The following is a 20,828-nucleotide window of genomic DNA, read 5'->3' as shown; positions in this document are numbered from 1 at the left end:
TACATAATGAAGTTAAAGGGTATTACAAAGAAAACTTAGCTTCTGTAACCATGGTTCTGTAGACTTGGTGCTTGCACTACTACTGTAGAAAGTAAATTGATGCATAGTCCTTGCGTGACATTTAGGAAAAAGTAATTTGAAGCAATTGTCAGTTTAAATACAATTTAAAGGCCTAATATTTTATGCAAAGAAAACTTTGTGAAAGTGAAACTGCTAATATATGTGATTCATAAAAAGGCAGGATTTGCACACTACCAGATTTTCAATTAAGTAATTTGATTTTGTTTGATGGACTAATGTACCTTTCCATATTTTATGGGAAAATGCTAGCTTAGTTAAGTGCATGGTGTTCGCTATTAATGAGTATTTGATGAACTTGTTCTTAACTTGCACACATTATGATGTAAGCTCCTAAAATAATTGTAATTCTGATATATTTACTGAGTTATTGTTTCGGAGCAATAACGATGTTAAATAACTTTTGCATATTTTTTTCCCTAAAATCTGTGGATAAAAGGGCTTCAAAGATATGCTTCGGTAGTCAGTTAGATTATTGCTAAAGCCAGTGTCTAACCAGAAGGACAAATAAATCTATAGCACCACCCCATCAGAGGAAACACGTAATGTAGAGCCAATCATGGTTGACTTATTTTTAAGTGGCCAGTAACTGTACTATTTTTAAGTTTGGTTGGTAATTCATCTTAAAGTAAGGGTGTTTTAGTGAACTTCCTACAGTAAGTTTATTCAACTTTTTACTTCCATGTTCCATCAGTTTGATTTAGGTAAGATAGTACATTAAATAATGCAAATACTGATTTTTTCATCAGTAATTTTCTGAAGTATAAGAAATACTTGGGTTTCATTTGGGGCATCAAATTGCTTGATTAATGGTGGTTGGTTTTGCCTGTGGTGTCCATCTGCTGGGATAGTACGGCTTACAGGAGGCATGATCTAGCTAATGGCTAATACTATTAATTGAGGTAATAAAGGGACATTTATTGTATAATAGTATTTTTTTTCAACTTAAAATCGCTCTGAATAAGGTCTATATTTTTTTGTTAAATGTAAATGTATCTTAGTATTTTAGGCACTATATGGGGTGAGTCTGTTTGTGTTCTGCAAGCAGCAATCTGTAGACATTATCTTGCATCCTTTCAGGCCCTAACTGCATTGATTTCTATCCTTCCAAGATCACTTATCAGTCAACCTGTCCTTTCAGCCCAAATTCTTAAATCCAATCTTGGTATTTTAAGGGTCTTATGAACGTTACATTGCTCAGAAGATCAAGTCACAACTGATAACTCCCTGTCCTTCTTTTGACTTACTGTATATTTCTGATGACCTTCAGATAAGACGAGGTGAAGAATTAGGGCAAATTTTAATGAATTTAGGTCATCTGTTCTATGAGAAGACTATGATGAATCCATCAGTCTCTAGGCTAGCTTTTGCTGTATTTATTATTATTGTTATTATTACTTGTAAAGCTACAACCCAAGATGGAAAAGCAAGATGCTATAAGCCCAGGGGCCCCAACAGGGAAAATACCCCAGTGAGGGAAGGAAACCAGGAAAAATAAAATGTTTTTTTAAACTTTTTATACTTTTTATAGTTTATATAGGAAATATTTATTTAAATGTTACAAGAGGAAGAGTAATGAGATGGAATAGTGTGCTAGACTGTACCCTCAAGCAAGAGAACTCTAACCCAAGACAGTGGAAAACCGATACAGAGGCTATAGCACTACCCAAGACTAGAGAACAATGGATTGATTTTGGAGTGTCCTTCTCCTAGAAGAGCTGCTTACCATAGCTAGTGTCTCTTCTACCCTTACCAAGAGGAAAGTAGCCACTGGACAATCACAGTGCAGTAGTTAACCCCTTGGGTGAAGAAGAATTGTTTGGTAATCTCAGTGTTGTCAGGTTATGAGGAGAGAGGAGAATCTTTAAAGAATAGGCCCAGACTATTCGAGGTGTGTGTGTGTAGGCGAAGGGAAAGTGAACCGTAACTAGAGAGCCTATGTAGTAGTCTGGCCAGTCAAGGGACTCAACTCTCTAGCTGTAGTCTCATCAGTGTATATAGGCCGGTTTACTCAGAAAACTGAAATAAATTAAAGGTGAGTTTTATATCATGCTTTCCCTAAACATGTTGCCTAAAACAGAAACCATTGTTTTGTTTACATTTCATCGGCAATCATTAAAAACACACACATTTACATATCTATACTGTTTATATAGGTTAGCTTTTGCAGTAATAGTACACCTTACTAAAAAGGATTGGTTACTACTGTATGTAAAGATGTTTATCAGTAATATTATATTTAATTTGTCCATATAAGTTCAAAATAAATTATAAGCGATTTTGTCATTGTTTAAGTTTTTCATTGCAGATCATAGCGAATAAATAAGTGCATGTACAGTAACATATCAAAGAGGAAACTAATGATACTAAAAGTTAAAGATATTACAAAAATATTACTTATCAGTTATTGTTTAGTCAAAATAATAAACTATTGCTAATGACAGTGTGGTATGATTCTTTTTACAAATGATAATTGTACATTTCATTTGCATGATATTTTACCTTTCTTATTTCGTATCTCAATGAGTTGCTGCTAAAACGGCTGAGTCGTCTGCATAAGCCGCTGCTGCCCTCGACGTGTCGTCTGGATGAATCGCCACTGCAATGGCCGTGTCGTCTGGACGTGTCGCTGCTGCCATCGATGTGGAGTATGGATGAGAGAAGCTGCTGCTAAGTGCGGTTTGGACGAGAAGCTGCTGCAATGGCCGTGGCATCTGGACGAGTCGCTGCTACCATCGATGTGGAGTATGGATGAGAAGCTGCTGCAAAGTGTGGTTTGGATGAGAAGCTGCTGCAAAGTGTGGTTTGGATGAGAAGCTGCTGCAAAGTGTGGTTTGGATGAGAAGCTGCTGCCATGGACGTGGAGTCTGGATGATACGCTGCTACAAAGTGTGATCTGGATGAGTTGCTGCTGCAATGGCTGTCATTATCTGGATGAGTCGCTGCGTCAATGGCTGTGGTGTCTGGATTAATGGATGAGAGTCACTGCTGCCATGGATGTGTGTGGTCTGGATGAGTTGCTGCTGCAATGGCTGTCATTGTCTTGATGCGTCGCTGCTGCAATGCTGTGGTGTCCTGATGAGTCACTGCTGCCATGAATGTGGCATCTGGTTGATACACTGCAACAAAGTGTGGTCTGCATGGTACGCTGCTGTGATGGCTGTATCCAGACGCTGTAATGGCCGTGTCATCTGGATAGGTTACTGCTGCAATAGCCGTTGCATCTGGGTGGGTTGCTGCTGCAATGGTCCTGTCGTCAGGGTGAGGCTACCCTCGACATGTCGTCTGAACAAGTCACTCGCCGCTGCAGTGCTCGTGGCTTCTGGATGAGTTGCTGCTACAATGGCAGTGTCATCTGGATGGGTTGCTGTTGTAAAGTATGGCCAGGCTGAGTTGTCTTGATGCATCGCCGCTGCAATGGCCGTATAGTTTGGATGAGTCGCTGCTGCTATCGACGTGGAGTATGGATGAGAAGCTGCTGCAATGGTGGTAGCATCTCAATAAGTCTGTGCTGCCATCGACGCAGCATCTAGATGAGAAGCTGCTGCAAAATATGGTCTAGATGAGTTGCTGCTTCAATGGCCATGTTGTCTGGATGAGTCTTTGCTGCCATAGATGTGGAGTATGGATGAGAAACTGCTGTAAAGTGAGGTTTGGTTAAGTCGCTGCTGCAATGACAGTGTCGTACAGAGTTACTGTTGCCATCAACGTGGCGCCTGGATGGGTTGCTGCTGTAATGTTCATGGCATCTCAATGAATCGCTACTTCAACGGCCGTGTCGCCTGGATGGATCGCTGCTGCCATTGACTTAGTGTCTGGATAAGAAGCTGCTGCAAAATATGGTCTGGATGAGTCGCTGCTTCAATGGCTTAGTTGTCTTGATGCATCGCTGCTGCAATGGCCATGGCGGTTAGGGAATTGTATGAGTTGCCGCTGCAATGGCTGCCGCTGCAATGGCTGTCGTCGTCTTAATGCGTAGCTGCTGCAATGGAAAAGTCGCTGCTTTAATGGCCGTGGTGTCTGGATTAGTCTGATGGGTCACTGCTGCCATGGCGTCGAGTATGGATGAGAAGCTGCTGCCAATTATGGTCTGGAGGAGTTGCTGCTGTAATGGCAGTGTTGTCTGGACAAGTCGCTGCTGCAATGGCCGTGTACGTGCCTGTGGATGAATTGCTGCTGTGAAATGTGCTCCAATCGTCTGGATAAATTTGCCGCTGTGGAAGTTGCTGTGTTCCTGTGTTGTCTGGATGAATTGTTACTGCTACAGAATATTCCTACAGATCTGGATGAATTCCTGCTGCGCAACATGCCCGTGTTGTCTTGATGAATTGTTGATGCAAAATGTGCTGATGAAAATATTGTGGATGAATTGCTGCTGCGAAACATGTTCCGGTCATCTGGATAAATTGTTGATGTTGGTGATGAAAATTGACATTGCTCCTCTCAAACATGTTTCATCATCTGGTTAAAATTTTCTTAAGGATATGGAAATTATATCTAGATTACTTGCTGCTGTTCGATTTGAAATGTAGCATCTGGATGAAGTTATTCTGCTGAGAATGAGTTCTTGCTTTATATACTGATGTTGACAATTATTTGAAGTTGGTGCTGGAAAGTAATTAGCAATTTAGTTTTTGGATATTATGAACGTGAGAAAAACAGTCACCCATTTTTTACAACTGAAATAAAGTAAAGAAATATTATAACTTAAATTTTTTTTACCTTATGCTAAACTAACAGAGGCAGCTTAATTAGGGAGGAACACTCTTCCTTTGGGTGAAATTATTAAAAATGTTCAGAAGCTGTAAAAAAAAAGTTATACATGGTGCATTATAAATGAAAAATAATTATTTACCAAGGAAGTCAAGCAGTTTGCTTAGAAGGAGAAAAGAAAATATAGATTTAGAGCAACTAAGTCTGGCCAGTGAACTGACTAACTTCAATGTATTGTTGTAATTGGGATTTCTGGGAGGTCCAGAGAACTCTTAGAGGCTCCTGGAGGTATGAGGTAAGAAAGCCAAGCTTAGTGTGAGTGTACAAGCAGGAGGTAAAAATAGATCCATCATCAGAGCTGCCTCATATTGGGGGAATGGCAGCCTTAACCGTAGGATTGCGTATGGAGACGCTTTTAATAGGTGATATCTCCAAAAGTAAAAGTCATCCCACTAAAGTCAGTCATATGAAACTCCCCCATTCAAAACTCAAGTAGTAGGCAAGGTATCTATCACAAGCGTAGACTTGGGATCTCCAGATATGTAGTTCACTATGTTGATGATACATTATCAAATTATGATCAATCAACAACTAAATTATGGCCTTTGTCCTTCATACCTGGAGTCTCAGAAAGCTCAAGATGCAAAGGAGCAAGATGGGGGAAAACTTTTAACGCAGAAAAGAGCTTGGACTTTTACCTTTTACCATCATTGAGGGAAGACAACAAAGGAGAAACTCTTATATCATTTCTTGCCTTTGAGAACGATCTCTCTCTTTCCCACTGGGGGGAGGAAAGGTACTTCTTAAGATACTCACATCGAGATTCCACAGACAGTCTTTGCCATACCATTAGGAGGCAGAAAGGATACCGATCATCATCAACTAAAGTCATGAACATGCCACGAGGGCCTCCATCACATACGGGGCAAGAATGCACGATACTTGAGGCACTAGCCAATATTAACAACAACTGCAGCACAGAAAACAATAAGCAGGATTAGTGACATTGATAGAGAAAAGACACTAAGCTCGCAATAAGGGTAATCCAGTGTGGATGATGTAAGTCGTGATCATAGAAGAGATGAAGAAAGACCTGTCACAGTGACCAGGACAAAAACGAAGCCTACCTTGCAGCAACGCATAACACTGCCAAGCAGTGGAGTTACTTGTTAACCAATTATGATGCAACTAAACACTTTCTTCTTTATAGTTTGGTCATAGGAAATGGAACTATGAGTTACCCATTTAAATGACTCAGAAATTTGTATCCACGAAGGAATAAACATTATATTAAAAAACAATGTGTGGGTAAATCAATTTGTGGGTTAATTTCAAATCAGGAGCCTTCCTCTCACTGTATTGAGTAGAATAAGAAACCAGAAGATTTAGCCCATGGTTTTTAATGTAACTACATCAAACAAAATCAAAACTAACCAGAACTTAGCATAAAACAGCTTGTTAATTCAGATTTTTTTTTTGAACTATTTTCAATTCTGTCAACTCACAAATTTGTTTCAGCTACAAAACTTTCAATTTTTCCTCTTCTGTAACTACTTAAACAACCTAAAGTTAAATACTGAATGGGCATTTAGTATTCAATTTTTTATGTTTTTGACACAGTAAGACTAATTTCAAATTCATCAAAATGAATATTTTCAACTGAATGTAAGTTTAAGCTATAACAATTTAGAAAAACATAAGTTTAAACTTGAATTTAATAAATATGAATGCACATCACATACATAATTGTCTGCTTTACCTCTACTTGCCCTTCCAGGATTACTGGATTTCCCAAGAGTTTAGTTTTCTACCAAATATTCTTTTTGGTTGCATTTTCCTCAATCCCCAGTGACCTAGGAGTGCAACTTCCTAGCTTCAGTTTATGTACTCCAATTCTGCTACTTTGTGACCTGGAAAAAAATAAATGTACAGTATGATACAAACTACCTTGTTTCATAAACTGGCATAACCAAAATTAAGTTTCAGTGCCAAGTTGACAAAGATTCTTCATTACTTATTTACTAGCTTTTTAATCAATTTTCTTCATATAATTTGGAAGAACTTGAGACTTTGTAGAGCACTATTATAACTTCAGAAAGGAAATTTCTAATCAAAGAATTGTTAAAAAAAAATTACTCAACAGTTAAAAAAACCTTACAAAATTTAAATACATTTCCCTGGATTTAATTCTTGGAAGCAACCAAAAAAAAAAAAAAAAAAAAGGAAGTTTTCCGATAATACTTACTCTACATGCTCAGAACAGAAACGGCTTTTGAAATTCACACCTGCCATATCTGATGGCCAGGTAAGTTGGCCTACCAGTATCAGATCTGTAAGTTACTTTTTAATTCTCCTTTAAGTAATTCATTTGCCAGCATCCAACAACTCCGCCTTTAACAGGTATGACAAGCTCCTCCGATAATGATGTGGGTGCTGGAAGCTTCAAATTCTCTTGTATGGAAGTTTACACTTTAGATAGGAGTCTGTAAACAAAAGGAATGTGCCAAATTAATTCAGTGTAGCAATTCTGCTGGGTGTTACACAAGTAGCATACAATTCTTGAACATTTTTTTTTTCAGAGGCATGATGAATTTATTATCAAGGAAATTTATAATTTTGATTTTAAATAAAATAAGTTTTTTTTTTTTTTTTTGGGGGGGGCATGTGTATTCAGATATGAAAATTTTGTTTACTTTAGCATACTTCATATAAAATTTATGAGTGATAAAAATAAACTCATGATTTTAGTATATACCACTTATTAGTGATAAAAGAATTAAGTAAATTTTGAACCTGAAGGTAAAATTGTGTTGCATAGTGAATCAATTGTAAGAGTTAATTCAATTAAACAAAATCAGTAATAGATTGATTTACGTCCATAACGCCAACAAGCCCGTGATAACCTGATTGGGCTTTTTTACCATGTGGTTTGGATATTTCTCAAAACTGGTATAACAAGAACTAATGAAACAAGACGACTAATCAATAGCAGGGGAAAAATATTAAAGGGATTTTGACGAAGGAAAAATCTATTTCTGGGGAGAGACCTGTGTCGCCCGGTGAAAAGGTCCTTCTTGTCACTTTTCTGATATAATAACTTCCAAATATACTGTACCAGAGAAAGTTAAAGCATGGAATGCAGAGGTTACTACCCTCGCGCGAGCACCCTTAAGGGCGTCGTGTATAAAGATATGGCGTGTGAAAACCATTAAACACAGGCCGTCTTCCATTTAGAGGATTCCTTCGTCAATGTATAGGGGGAGCCGACACAGCGGAGTGAACCGTACCAACCTGAACCACCTCACCGACGCCCGACACTAGCGCCATCTGACATCCTTCTGTCTGAATAATGGCTTGGAAAGGAAAGGGAAGGGAAAACAGGGTAGGGTTTCACCGGGCGACACAGGTCTCTCCCCAGAAATAGATTTTTCCTTCGTCAAAATCCCTTTTCTGGGTCGACCTGTGTCGCCCGGTGAAAATATACAAGAGAATGCCTTCCAAGCCCAAGAAATATAATGAACAAGGGGAATTAAACAACATCATATATACCTGTGGAGGTTTACTAAATGAAATGTAGAAATAAAACAGAATAATTCCCAAACAATCTTAAGTATAAATAGTAACATTGTCATGGCAACCTATGAGTGAAACAGAACAATTCAATTCTCAAAAAGCCTTAATTATAAAATGGAAATATTGTCATGTATACCTATGAGAGCAGAATGTCTCGACATAAATGCAGATCTCAACAAACCTTAGAATAAATGGTAATCAACAGTAAAATACTTAAGGATAAGGGCAAATACAGCTCATAGGGACTGACAAATGATGAACAACGTAACAATGACATAACATGAGATATTAAGGGGCTAAATCCGATCCACCGAGGTGAGGGGCATCGTGGTGAGAGGGGCAGGCAGGAGGGAGAAGGAGAGTTGGAAGAAAGGTAAGAGGTTAATCTGGGGAGATTACACTCCCAGCTGCTATAGTAGGGTATTTTAGGGCCTGTAAGTTCTTTAAATAGTGGCGTTTAAAAACCATAGGAGATTTCCAACCTGTATACTTTTTGAGTTCATCAAAATCCATATTGTGGAAGTAATTGATGGAGGTTGCCACTGCTCGGATATCATGTGCATGGGGGAATGATGCCGGGTTGGCTTGCTTAATAAAGTAAAGAATCTGTTGTCTAATACCTTGGATATAGTACCGCCTTGTTCCCTGACAAACAAGGGGCCAGATGAGCGTGTAGCAGTTCTAGCTAAAAAGGCCCGAAATGTGACTATTGGACACAGAGAAACATCAAGTGGAAGAGGGATAATCTTCCAAGGGGACCATCTATTCTGAGGGTCTTCATTTTTAGCTAGGGAAGCTCTATCTGGGGAGAGTAGGACTTCTCCTGACGGAAGGAAATCTAGGTTTTCAGGTTTACGGGAGTGGGCTGCTAATTCTGAAATTCTGGCACCTGAGGCCATGGCTGTAAGAAACAGGGTCTTTCTAAGGAGAGAAATGTAGGAGCAGAATTCGTTATCGGTGTCTGATGCTAGTTTCAATACATCGTTTAGGTACCATGAGACCTTTTGTGGACGGATGGAAGGTCTAAGCAGAGCACAGGCTTTTGGTATGGATGAAAAATATGAATCTGCAAGGTTGATATTGAAGCCTACCTGAAAGATCTTTTTCAGGGCTGATTTAATTGTAGTGATAGTACTAGCTTCCAGGCCCTTGTTAAATAGGGACCTAGAAAATGAAATAGCAAAGTTAGGGGTCATTCGAGTAACGTCTGAACTTTTAAAAATTCTGCTAGTTTCTTAACAGCCGAATCATATTGCCCAAGGGTTGAGTCCCTCTTATCTGATTCGATAAAGAGGACATTTTCCGGGTCGATGTTTGCATCCTTGTGGGCTGCAAATTTCATGAAATCCACAAAGTTAAGGTTTGTGCTATTCTTGAGGAATCTGACACAGTCTGTGTTTGGACCACTTGTGTCAGCTTGGGGTATGGGATCCGGAAGGGGCAAGTTTCAACTCTAGGAGAGGAAACCAATTGCTCTTTGGCCAGTTTGGGGCCACCAAAGCTACTGCTCCTTTGAATGAGCGCAGTTTGGGTAATACTTTCATCAGAAGATTCACTGGAGGGAATAGGTAAATCTTCTTCCTATGGTTCCAGTCCAGGGTTAATGCGTCTGTAGCATAAGCCTGAGGGTCCAGGTTCGGAGCCACATAGCAAGGAAGCGTGTGGTTGAGCTGTGTCGCAAACAAGTCTACCTGGAGACCCGGAACCAGCCTGGATATCCACCGGAATTAATTCATGTCTAGGGACCTTTCTGATTCCAGTGGTTTCGTCCTGGATAGGGCGTCCGCTATAACGTTCTGGACTCCTGCCAGGTGAGTTGCTGACAGAAACCAGTTCTTTTCTGTTGCCAAGGTGAAAATCATTACCAGGATCTGATTCAGGTTGGGAGATTTTGATCCACCTCTGTTTATGCAGTGGACTACTGCCGTGCTGTCTGAGACTACCCTGACATGAGTTGCCTTTGGAGGGGATAGCCGTTTTAAGGTTAGGAATACCGCCATGGCCTCCGACACGTTTATGTGGAATTGTTTCATAGTGGGGGACCAGGAGCCCTGAAACATGCGGTGTTGAGAGTGGCCCCCCAACCACTGAGAGACGCGTCTGTGTGAATCGTCACTTGGGGAGGGGGAAACTGCAGAGGAACTGATTTGGATAGGTTCTCTGGTTTTGACCATGGCCAGAGTCTCTTTATTAATATTGAGGGGATCGCTGATATTTTGTCCCTTAGGCGAGTTGTTGCTCTCTTCCTCCAAACTCGGTTGATGTCCTTTAGTTTGGCTTTTAGTAAGAGGTCTATGACCGAGGCGAATTGAAGCAAGCCGAGAACTCTTTCTAAGGCTCTTCTTGACACCTGTTTGTTTTTGATAAACCGTTTTGTCTTCGATGCTATCTCGATGACTTTTTTGGGAGGAAGAGATAGTTTGTGATTTGTGAGGTCCCAGTGAATGCCTAGCCATTCGAATTGGCTTGCTGGTTGTAGGCGTGATTTCAGCAAGTTGACTTAAAATCCCAGTTTGTGTAGGAACTGAACCACCTTGGTTGTAGCCTTGTGGCATTCCTGAACTGTTTGTGCCCAAATGAGCCAGTCGTCCAGGTAAGCTATCAGCATAATTCCCTGACTCCTGAGCTGTTCTAACACTGTCTCCCCCAACTTTGTGAATATTCTGGGGGTGATGTTGAGGCCGAAGGGCATCACTTTGAACGCATAGGATTTCTTGCCTAGGCGGAATCCGAGGTAGGGGGAGAAGTTTCTTGCTACCGGGACGTTATAATAGGCGTCGGTAAGATCGATAGAGGTGGTGACGGCCCCACGGGGAAGTAAGGTCTGCACCCGAGAGACAGTCAGTATACGGAACCTGTTGCAAAGAATGTAGGAATTCAATTTTGACAGGTCCAGAACTACTCTTAAGGCGTTCGAATTCTTTTTCGGAACCGTGAACAGGCGTCCTTGAAATTTCAATGATCGTACTCTATGGCTTTCTTCTTTAGTAGGTCTTTCGTGTACTCCTCTAGAATTGGAGTGGGCTTCTGAAAGAAGGTCACTGTCGGGGGTGGGGAACCCTGTGACCACTTCCAGCCCAGGCCTTTGGAGACTATACTGTGGGCCCAAGGACTGAAGGTCCATTGGTCTCGAAATCGGTATAGTCTCCCTCCTACTTGATCCGTCTCATTGGTTTGGGTTAAATTTCGCCCCTCTTCCTCCTCGGGAACCTCTGGCTCTAGGTCCGCCTCGTTGACGGAACTGACCTCTAGCCCTGTTGCCTAGGGTATCCTCGAAAGGACCCTGAGGCTTCGAAAGCTTGATTGAAAGCAGGAGAGGTCATCCATGTGGCCATAGAAGCAGGTTGGGTACCTTGAGGGGCCGGAACAAACACGATCTGTTGAGGAGGGGTGGCCTTGGAGGTAGACGGGGTCGAAGACTGTGAACCGGGAGATTGGCGATGCTGGCCACGACCGGTTTTATATGGGGTGTAGAATCTCTGTTTCTTCTTTGAGAAATGTTGCCTCATAACAGGCTCAAACTTACGTTTGCTAGAGAGGCCCCATCTGACTTGGAGGTTTTGGTTAGCCCTCGCAGCGTCTTGGAGGACTTTATCCATTTACTCCTGAGGGAAGAGAGATTTACCCCAACAGAAAGAGGTAATAAGTCTGTTAGGCTTGTGCCTAATAGAAGCCTCTGCGAGAACATGTTTCCTGCAGTTCGTTCTTGCAGTCCAAAAGTCATGTACAGTAAGTCTATTTGAAAAGTCTGTAGAAGACTTTTCGCCAGTACCCGAAAGATTGGTTCATCACTATAAAGGGAGGCTATCAACTCAGAGGATGCAAGAGAGTTAAGTGATCTTGCTAGAATATTCCTTGTCTCAAAACTCCGTTCTCAGCAAGTGATCCGGGAGCTTAGGGAGTCTCTCTGAAAAGAGGGAGGAGGCACAGTCTGGGTCGAGTTTACCCACAGTAAAGGTTGTCGGGGCATCTTGCCAAAAATTGCTTAGGGCTGGCATAAGGAGAGAGGTGGGGTCCGTCTCCTTAAGGGTTGGCATAGGGAGGCCGTCCTTGATGGCTTGGACGGTCAACTCCGCTACTTTGTCAATAAGAGGAGCAGGGATAGTCGGAGGTGATGTAAATATGGTGTAAGAACCTTTATGGGAGGTTAACTTAAGAGTCAACGCATCCCCATTCCGAGAGTGTACGAGCCCAGACAGCTTGGGCTTGTTCCTTAGGAAATATCACCATCTCCTTTGGCACTTTGTCCATTCGGACGAGGGCATGTTCTCTCAGGCGAACGAACCCATTGAAAGGAAACTGGAGGTCAGGGGGGTAGAACTCCAGGTCTTCCAAAGGGCGGGTACCCAAACCTTCAAGAGTCAAGGTGCCGTCCAGGTAAGGAGCATGTCGAGCAAACCGCCAAGGGTTGTTCTTATTGAACGGCGGTAGCTTTGAGGTGTCAGGGCCTACGGGCGGAGCTGGTTGCGATCCGGAACGGAGAAGACTAGCCACCATGTCTTTGAGCTCCGTCATTACAGCAGTGTGTTTCTCCAGTCTTGTCTCCACCATTTCCTGCCAAATCCTGAGACCCAGGACCGGAGGCTGGATCTGGCCGCCTTGAGGGACTCCTCGTCAGCCTGAAAGAGGAGGGTAACGTTAGAACGAACTAGAAAGGAACGGAATAATAAGAGACTAGTTAAAATCAGTTTATAAATTATTGAACTCGTCCATAAACAAAGAAATCCCAAAACAACAATAACAGTATGAATGGTACTATTGAGAAGTCTTACCTCATCATTGAGGAGAAGGGACGAGAGCTCATAGCAGAGCGAGCAAGATTCCGGGAACCAGACCATATAAGGGGTCTGGCCTGCTTCCCGGGCGAAGGAGATCGCACAGTGGGCATGGGATCGGCAGACGTCATGGCCCACCGGATCCGTAAATGTCGCCGAGCAACCCTTGGAGGCACAGCGAACTTTCTGTAATATAAAGAATTATATAAGTACATGAACTCCCGGAAGGCTCTAACTTAACCTAAAGGTAAGGTAATATGCTTAACAGTAAGAGCTAAGGCTAAAGGGGTGTTCTATATGATGTGTATTAATAGGTTCGTGAATTTTATAGGGAACCGGAGCTCCTCCGTAATTACTGCATCGAGAATAGGATATTGATGTAAAAAAGGGATACTCCATAGCGCGCTGGAGTTCCCGGAGCGTGAATTCACGAGGAACCGGAGCTCCTAAGTAATTGCTGTAAAATACATTGAACTTAGGCGTAGTGGCAAAGATGGAAAGCTCCGTAGTGCGCCGGAGTTCGGGGGGGGGGGGGGGATGTGGCCCTTGATATAAAAGATCTCCGGATAAGATCTCTGGTAGGTAGCCTACCGGAGTATAAAAAGGGGAGGGCGGAGAATAGGGTTCGTTGTGTGATGGGGCCGTAGCCGGAGTCAAGGTGCTGAAGGCCATCGAGGGGAGGGATTCCCAGTCGAAGGGGAGCACCGGAGTAATAGGAAAGTAATGTGTTCCCAGCTCAAGTACGCTAACGGAAAACCATAGCAGAGCTCCGGAATAGCGGGGTCCAGACCCAAGCTGCCCAGGCCGGAGCGGAGAAATAGGGTGGGACTATGAGGGAGGGGGTACAACGTGGCAGCTAAAAAGCAGGCCAAGCTAACCTAGAATAGGAGACTAACACGACAGGGCCTAAATTAAAAAATAATAATCACTAGCCTATTAGAAAGAACAAAGTAACCTAGCTAAAATAATGAATAATCCCAGAAGGGGAGAGATAGAGAGGAGGAGAACCAGCATCTGAGAGGAAAATATTCCGAAACAGTAATGAAACAGAAAACGGGAAACTCCAGCCTCTCACACTCGAAAGGTTACTAAGCTCGATCTAGAATAAAACACGAATCTAACAAAATCAAGTAACACATCTGTCGTAAAAGTACATGAAATAAAATGTATGTAACGAAGAATAGCAAAAGGGAAAATAGACACTCTGAACGGATGTAAAGTACGAAGAAAAACTCTTAACGAGCTAACTCCAACCCGCTGGGTAGGATACTAAACTATAATAAAACGCCGAACGCTATTCTTCGTTAACACAAGAGACCGACTCGGAAGCGACTCATAAAATACTTAAAAGTAAAAATAGCAGTTCTAAATGAATGGCACACGGCCAATTAATCTAACTTAAGATTAATAAGAACCTAGCATGACATTAAATACCCGAAGGCATGAAACAAAGCGTGATGAAGGAACGCGTAGGTGACGCGGGACGGCATCAAGCCGAACGCACTAAAACACACGCAATATGTAAATAAGGCGTACAAGCCCGGGCAAAAAATAATGCCAAAACAATCTATGGTATTTAACATTGGTGCAAGTGGAAGGAGCGCTTCAGCCATGGTGAAGTAATCCAAAAAACAGGGAAAAAAGCACACACAAAAAACAAAGGTAGCGTCGCGATACGAGTCCAAAAGAAGGATGTCAGATGGCGCTAGTGTCGGGTGTCGGTGAGGTGGTTCAGGTTGGTACGGTTCACGCCGCTGTGTCGGCTCCCCCTATACATTGACGAAGGAATCCTCTAAATGGAAGACGGCCTGTGTTTAGTGGTTTTCACACGCCCTATCTTTATACACGACGCCCTTAGTGGTGCTCGCGCTAGGGTAGTAACCTCTGCATTCCATGCTTCAACTTTTTCTGGTATATTTGGAAGTTATTATATCAGAAAAGTGACAAGAAGGACCTTTTCACCGGGCGACACAGGTCGACCCAGAAAAAGAATTTATCTCCCAAGTTTCTATCAATGCTAATCTCCCAATTGTCAACTATAAATAAAAATAGACCAAGATTTTTAAGAATCCAATACTGGATTCTATAAGGCCGAATTCATACGATCTCGTAAAACCTAATTTATCAATCCATAAATATGTAAATTTAATTGCCTGAAGTTAAGTTTTGGGGATACCAAAGTTTCTTAGATGTTGAATTTTCATTGTTTCACCTTCCGTTATAAAAGGTGAAACGACAAAAATGAAAATTCAACATCTAATGAACTTGGATATGGTATCCCCCAAATAAACTTTCAGGAAATTAAATTTACATATTTATGGATTGATAAATTAGGTTTTAAGAGATCGTATGAATTCTGCCTATACAATCCAGTATTGGAAAAGCATGCAATGTGCAAGGTGTGTGAAAGTAGCCAAAGAATATAGAAAATCCAAAAAGGTAGATAAGATTTTCGTATTGGGCTTTTACCATGGGGTTTAGAAATTTCTCAAAACTGGTATAACAAGAACTAATGAAACGGGACTAGTTAATGGCGGGGGAAAAAAGGTTATAAGAATTTAGTCTCCCAAGTATCTATTAACGCTGATCTCTCAAAGGTCTAAAAACCATAAACAAAATTGACTACACTAAGAGATTTTAAAAGTCCACATCTCCAGCAAACAGTTATCAGAATCCACTAGTGAACAATAATGATCAGTAATTACGTCCGAAGTGGGAACACTGCGGTACGGTCAAACAATTTAAGCACCTCACTGCCGAGTGCCGTGCCGGGCAAGAACAGAGACCGGCGACAGGCACTGGGGTGACTTTTACGGAGTCGTTTTTTTTCATTAATATTGCTTTTACTATCTCTTAAAATTATAGTATAATGTTTTGGGCACATTTTCGTGTACTTAGTCTATCTCAAAATCATGGCTATCACGCATTCCCCAGTAGTCAGTAGTGTAGCAATTATAAAGCTTCAGAGTAATTTCTTGATTTTCATTTTCAATCTTTGTTACAATGATTTCCTACTAAAACTTTCAAGACGCCAAAACTACACATTTTACTGTGTGCGTGTAGAAACAGTTTTAAACTTTGCCTTTCAATCTTTGCTCAGTGAACAAACAAACACTATCTAGTGGGTGAGGTAGGTAGCATTGTTAGTTGCTAGGTCTTTGCCTATGGTTTCAAAGTTGGCGTAATCGCCAGTCACTGCTGCCACTTATATCAGTCTGGTAAATATTTCATTAGATGTTAACTCCCTGGTAGCACCCTAATAACTTTAATCCTCTGCCATCCATGGAATGCATAGGGCTTCAACGAATTCATGCTATACCTCTTTCCTGTGCCATCTGAGATCAACCCAATTTTGTTAAATTATAGAAAATTAAGATTGATAGATTTATTGTAAGAAAATTAAGAACCTAGATTAGTCCCTTGTGACAAATTTATAACATGCAATCACGTAGCCTACCCTAAAAATCTAGAACTCTTGCTAATTTAGGACCCTCTTTCAGTTTACCCTCGCTGTACTAATTTATCCTATTATTTTCAATCACATAGATATTACATATATAAAAAGTTTGAATTTCAAAGCATTGGAATTCAACTAGTCTCGTACCAGAACGGGCTTTCATAACAGCTATTGAGGCAAGAAGTTAAAATATTAAAAGCCCCCAAGGGTTATACTTACAGAAAACAATAAAAAGCTAAGCAGAAAACAGAATTAAAGGCAAGTCGTATGTATTAGATAAAATGGTATTTTGAAATTTTCAATAAGGAATCATGGTTGATTAAAAAACTGACATTACCAAATAACCAAAAAATTTAAAATTTTAAGACCAAAGCGAAAGATTTTTTTTTTACAAAAGGGGCAATTTTTATCGCCCTCAAATTTATCTAATCTTTGTCCAGAGTATTAAATCTTCTGTGGCAGTTATATTTCCAATATATGTTTGCGTATTTTTAGTCTCACACCCCTGCACTGTAGGCCTTCATGTTATGTAATCATTTGGAGTTGATGGAATTTTAGTGGGAACGCTTAATTGGTTTCGAGCACAATAAAAAAAAAATAATATAAAACCTTGATTTCCTAAAAATTAGAATACTTTAAATTAAAGCGGAGAATTAGAACAGTTAAAATTCAAACAAGTTAGTTTTAAAGATCAGACCAATTGAGGAATGTTTGTTCATGATTATATATGGGTAAAAAATGTTGTTTATTAAAATTTGGAGGGTTTACGACATTTAAAAATTTTAAGCCTCTATCCAAGAGTGAAAGTTCGCCAGTAAGAATGAATTTGCTTCTGAAATGTTTTAGCTTACTAATAATAATAGTTATTTCCCTACTTAATTTCTGCACGGAATAAAGTTAGGACTACAGCCAGCATATAATTCTATCAAACCACTACATTTCCCGGCCATTGTGAAATGGTTTCCTTCAACAATTCTTGCGAACCCAATAATTTAGTCGCCGTAAGATTTGCATACAATTACCCTCGAATTTGATTTATTAATTTTACCCCAATATTTTTATTATTCGTAAAAACAAGGGCTTTGTACTAAGATAATGTTAATGACCTTAATTTTTTTCATCTTAATCAGTTAATTTTCATTTAGGTATCTGCAGGCAAAAACTAAAATTCGTAATTTGCTTTCTATTAATAATTCAATACCGTGCGCCCCAAATGCTTATCAAAATTTTGTTGATATTTTAGTGTCCATTTCTATCTAAGACAGGAACACTATTCGAAGCACTTTCTGCCATTTATTCATTGTTGTCTTACTGATGATTTTCACAACAGTTAATAATCCGATGCTATTGACTAAAATTTCTTAACTTGATATAAACTAGAATAAAACATTCTATGCCACTTTCAAACCTCAATGAAAAATATACCATTACAATGATAAACTACGGTTATACGAACTTAGTCACCCAGCTAAATCACACCCCACTCCAATTTCCACAACCCATACGATTAAGAATCTTGATATTCCTTTACATATTTTCTGTCCTTATTTCAATTATTTTTCTTCCTCATTCTAATTAATTTTTTTCCCCTTATTCCAATTATTTTCAAACCAAGTTCGAAGCAGTTTAGAATTAACACGCAATCTTTATAACCCGGAACTACACGCAAATTCAGTAAAATTTATCATTGCCGTTTCAAAGCTATCAATTACAAAGTAGGAATTCTATCCCCCGAGTAGGCTACCTATTTGAAAATAGCTAAATGAATCACTGGAAAATTTATTTTCGATTTTGTCTATATGACCTCGCGATGGAATCGGAATGGGTATTTGAATTTCTAAAGAAGTTAATTAGATTTGAGAAATATAGTATCTAAGTAAAATACTGAAATGTGTGCAGCTCCGAACCAAATGGGCGCAGCAAAGAATCCAGTAATTCTATAAAGAATCTCTCGAATTCATATAAATTATATTACATATGGAGCAAATCTACTTATGTTAATTATCTCGGGGCTTCCTATATCTTCTCTGGAACTCAAAATCAGTACTAATATATTACGAAAGTGGATCAGAATTCAATGAATCCACGTTTTATTTAATGTCCTAATAACAGATTTACCATCAATCGTTACCATTCAGCAACTCGTTAGCGCGAATAACAAGTAGATAACTAATTACTAGGCTCAATCCTTCTGTAATACAGCTTTTGAGTTTAAGTATAAACGAAAAATGGTACGATAAGGATTTCTATAAACTAGTTGTTACTATGCGTATTAGGATTTCAATAAAGAACGGAATTAGTTTTCATGGCTTACGATAACAGCAGTACCGCTTATACACGACTTCAGAATGAGCTGCTACACATTTGAATCCAATGTTATTACTGAAAGTAAGAACGATAAGAAACTAAGACTTAACCAACCAGAATATGAAATTATGTAAATCCTTTAAATAAATAACAGGCAAAAAGAGCATACACGGTATCACCTTCCATAAACATTTATCTGGTTAGATAATTTTAAATTATATTTCTTTGGCATTTTAAACAATGCTACGCAATTAAGTTTAAGAAACAAAAATCAATATAGCGGTCTGCACCTAAACTCTTTTTACTAGTGTTATTTCCTAAAACAACAATCCTTAAATACAGCTTAAGAATTCCTTTCAAGGCAACTCTTAGCATTCTTGCCGAACTTTGAAACTACAGTAGAACCCTCAATCTCTTCCCAACTGCTCTATTCTCAAACTAACACCCAACTTTCCTTACTAACTCTCAACAAGATTAACTGGTAACGCACACTTTCACCTTAAGCTCTTTGCTATGTACATTTAATAGTACTTCACACAATTTTCCTTCAGCCCACCCTTACAAACGATTAATATACTACTACCTGCTAAAAGTGAAATATTGGCTCATTTATCTTGAAGGGAGCTGTAAGAAGCCCTACTGACCATCAAGAAAAATTAACAGCTTAAGTTTTTGTAATATGAAAGGATCTCTAACAACACAGCGACGTAAACATTTTATATGGCAGTTAAATACTGAAAACCAATGGTGATTAACGTACAACTTTCACGCTTGGAGACAGGCAGATATGGAATCAGCAACCTCGGATAATCTTAATACGGTAGAAATGAAATCGCCAATAAAACGATGTCACGTTGTCACGAAACTTAATTTCCAGCCACTGAACAGATTTCAGTTCACCGCCTAATATTTCTCTTCAAATTGTACAGAATTAATTACGCTTAAACTTCCAAGTATTTTTTCAGGTAAACTTTAGTAACCAAATTTAATTGATTAGGAGTTGATTTAAGATAATTTAAAATGCCCACAAGGTTCTATAGTCACCAGTCTAGTTAGTGAAAATCAAAAACTCTTGTTTAGGATATACTGTAATTAAATACTTCCCACATTCAACCCCAAAACCGTTACATTCATCTTATGTGCTTTACAACGTTAACTTTTATACCAATGTCATTGAATGAAGAAAAAATCAGAATTACGGCCCTTTCAAGTTACTTATTTTTTCCCAAAGGCAAATACTAATCATCATGAAAATTATTCACAATAAAACATAGCAAATTAAATCTGAAAGATAGAAAATAACAGTGCGATATCATATGACAATCTCTATAATACTTCTAAAAACAAAATGGAAAAGCTTTTAAGGAAACAGCTTTGCAAAGACTGGGTTATCTTTGCTTTATTACCGTTATATATGTAAACACCTTATTTTCTAACACCTACAAGCAAATTTTGTTGAATTTATGGATTTGATATATGCATTTGGGCTATATAGCCTGACAATGTGTCCTACGAGGCTATTAAATTCTAAAATGCAACTAGAGGATGTATAGTAAAAAGTGTACGGAACATGCCTTAACAACGCAACCTTTAAAATAAGTTATTTGCATTGCCACAGCCTATAATAACCCCTACAAATAGGAAAGGCAGATAGTTTACCTGTGGTTTTTTGGATTTCCTAACAAAAAACATTTGCGTGTCTATAAGCTAAGTGAAACTATTCAACGAAATACTTACTCCCTTAACCATATTTTCTAAAATGGCTAAACTCTTTAACTACCCTTCAATTACCAGCCGTTTGACTCTCCTTCCATTAGGCATAATGTAGAGTTCATTTGAGCCTCCACGACCGAAAATTTGGCCTGGGAAACCATTCATCACCTATGTGAAACTTAGGGCAAAACCTTCCTTCAAAGTTGTATTAT

The 20,828-nt window shown here is 39.6% G+C and overlaps 1 long non-coding RNA gene across 2 annotated transcripts in view; it reads right to left on the bottom strand.

The window, feature by feature from the left end:
• Positions 1 to 4,646: 4,646 nt before the first annotated feature.
• Positions 4,647 to 20,828, bottom strand: part of LOC137654237 (uncharacterized) — a 28,025-nt gene continuing 11,843 nt past the window's right edge. Inside the window, exons 2-4 of one of the 2 annotated variants that reach the window (XR_011046566.1) lie at positions 7,037 to 7,274; positions 6,551 to 6,701; positions 4,647 to 4,686 (exon numbers count right to left, since the gene is read on the bottom strand). This is a non-coding gene — a long non-coding RNA (uncharacterized lncRNA). Of the gene's footprint in view, positions 4,687 to 6,545; positions 6,702 to 7,036; positions 7,275 to 20,828 lie in introns of those variants that run through there. The other variant, XR_011046567.1, reaches the window with a different exon arrangement.

The sequence above is a fragment of the Palaemon carinicauda genome, chromosome 15 (genome assembly GCF_036898095.1).
Source record: "Palaemon carinicauda isolate YSFRI2023 chromosome 15, ASM3689809v2, whole genome shotgun sequence".
In the NCBI taxonomy this organism is placed as follows: Eukaryota; Metazoa; Arthropoda; class Malacostraca; order Decapoda; family Palaemonidae; genus Palaemon; species Palaemon carinicauda.
Note: the sequence above shows the minus strand (reverse complement) of the source record. Positions and strands in the feature narration are given on the sequence as shown.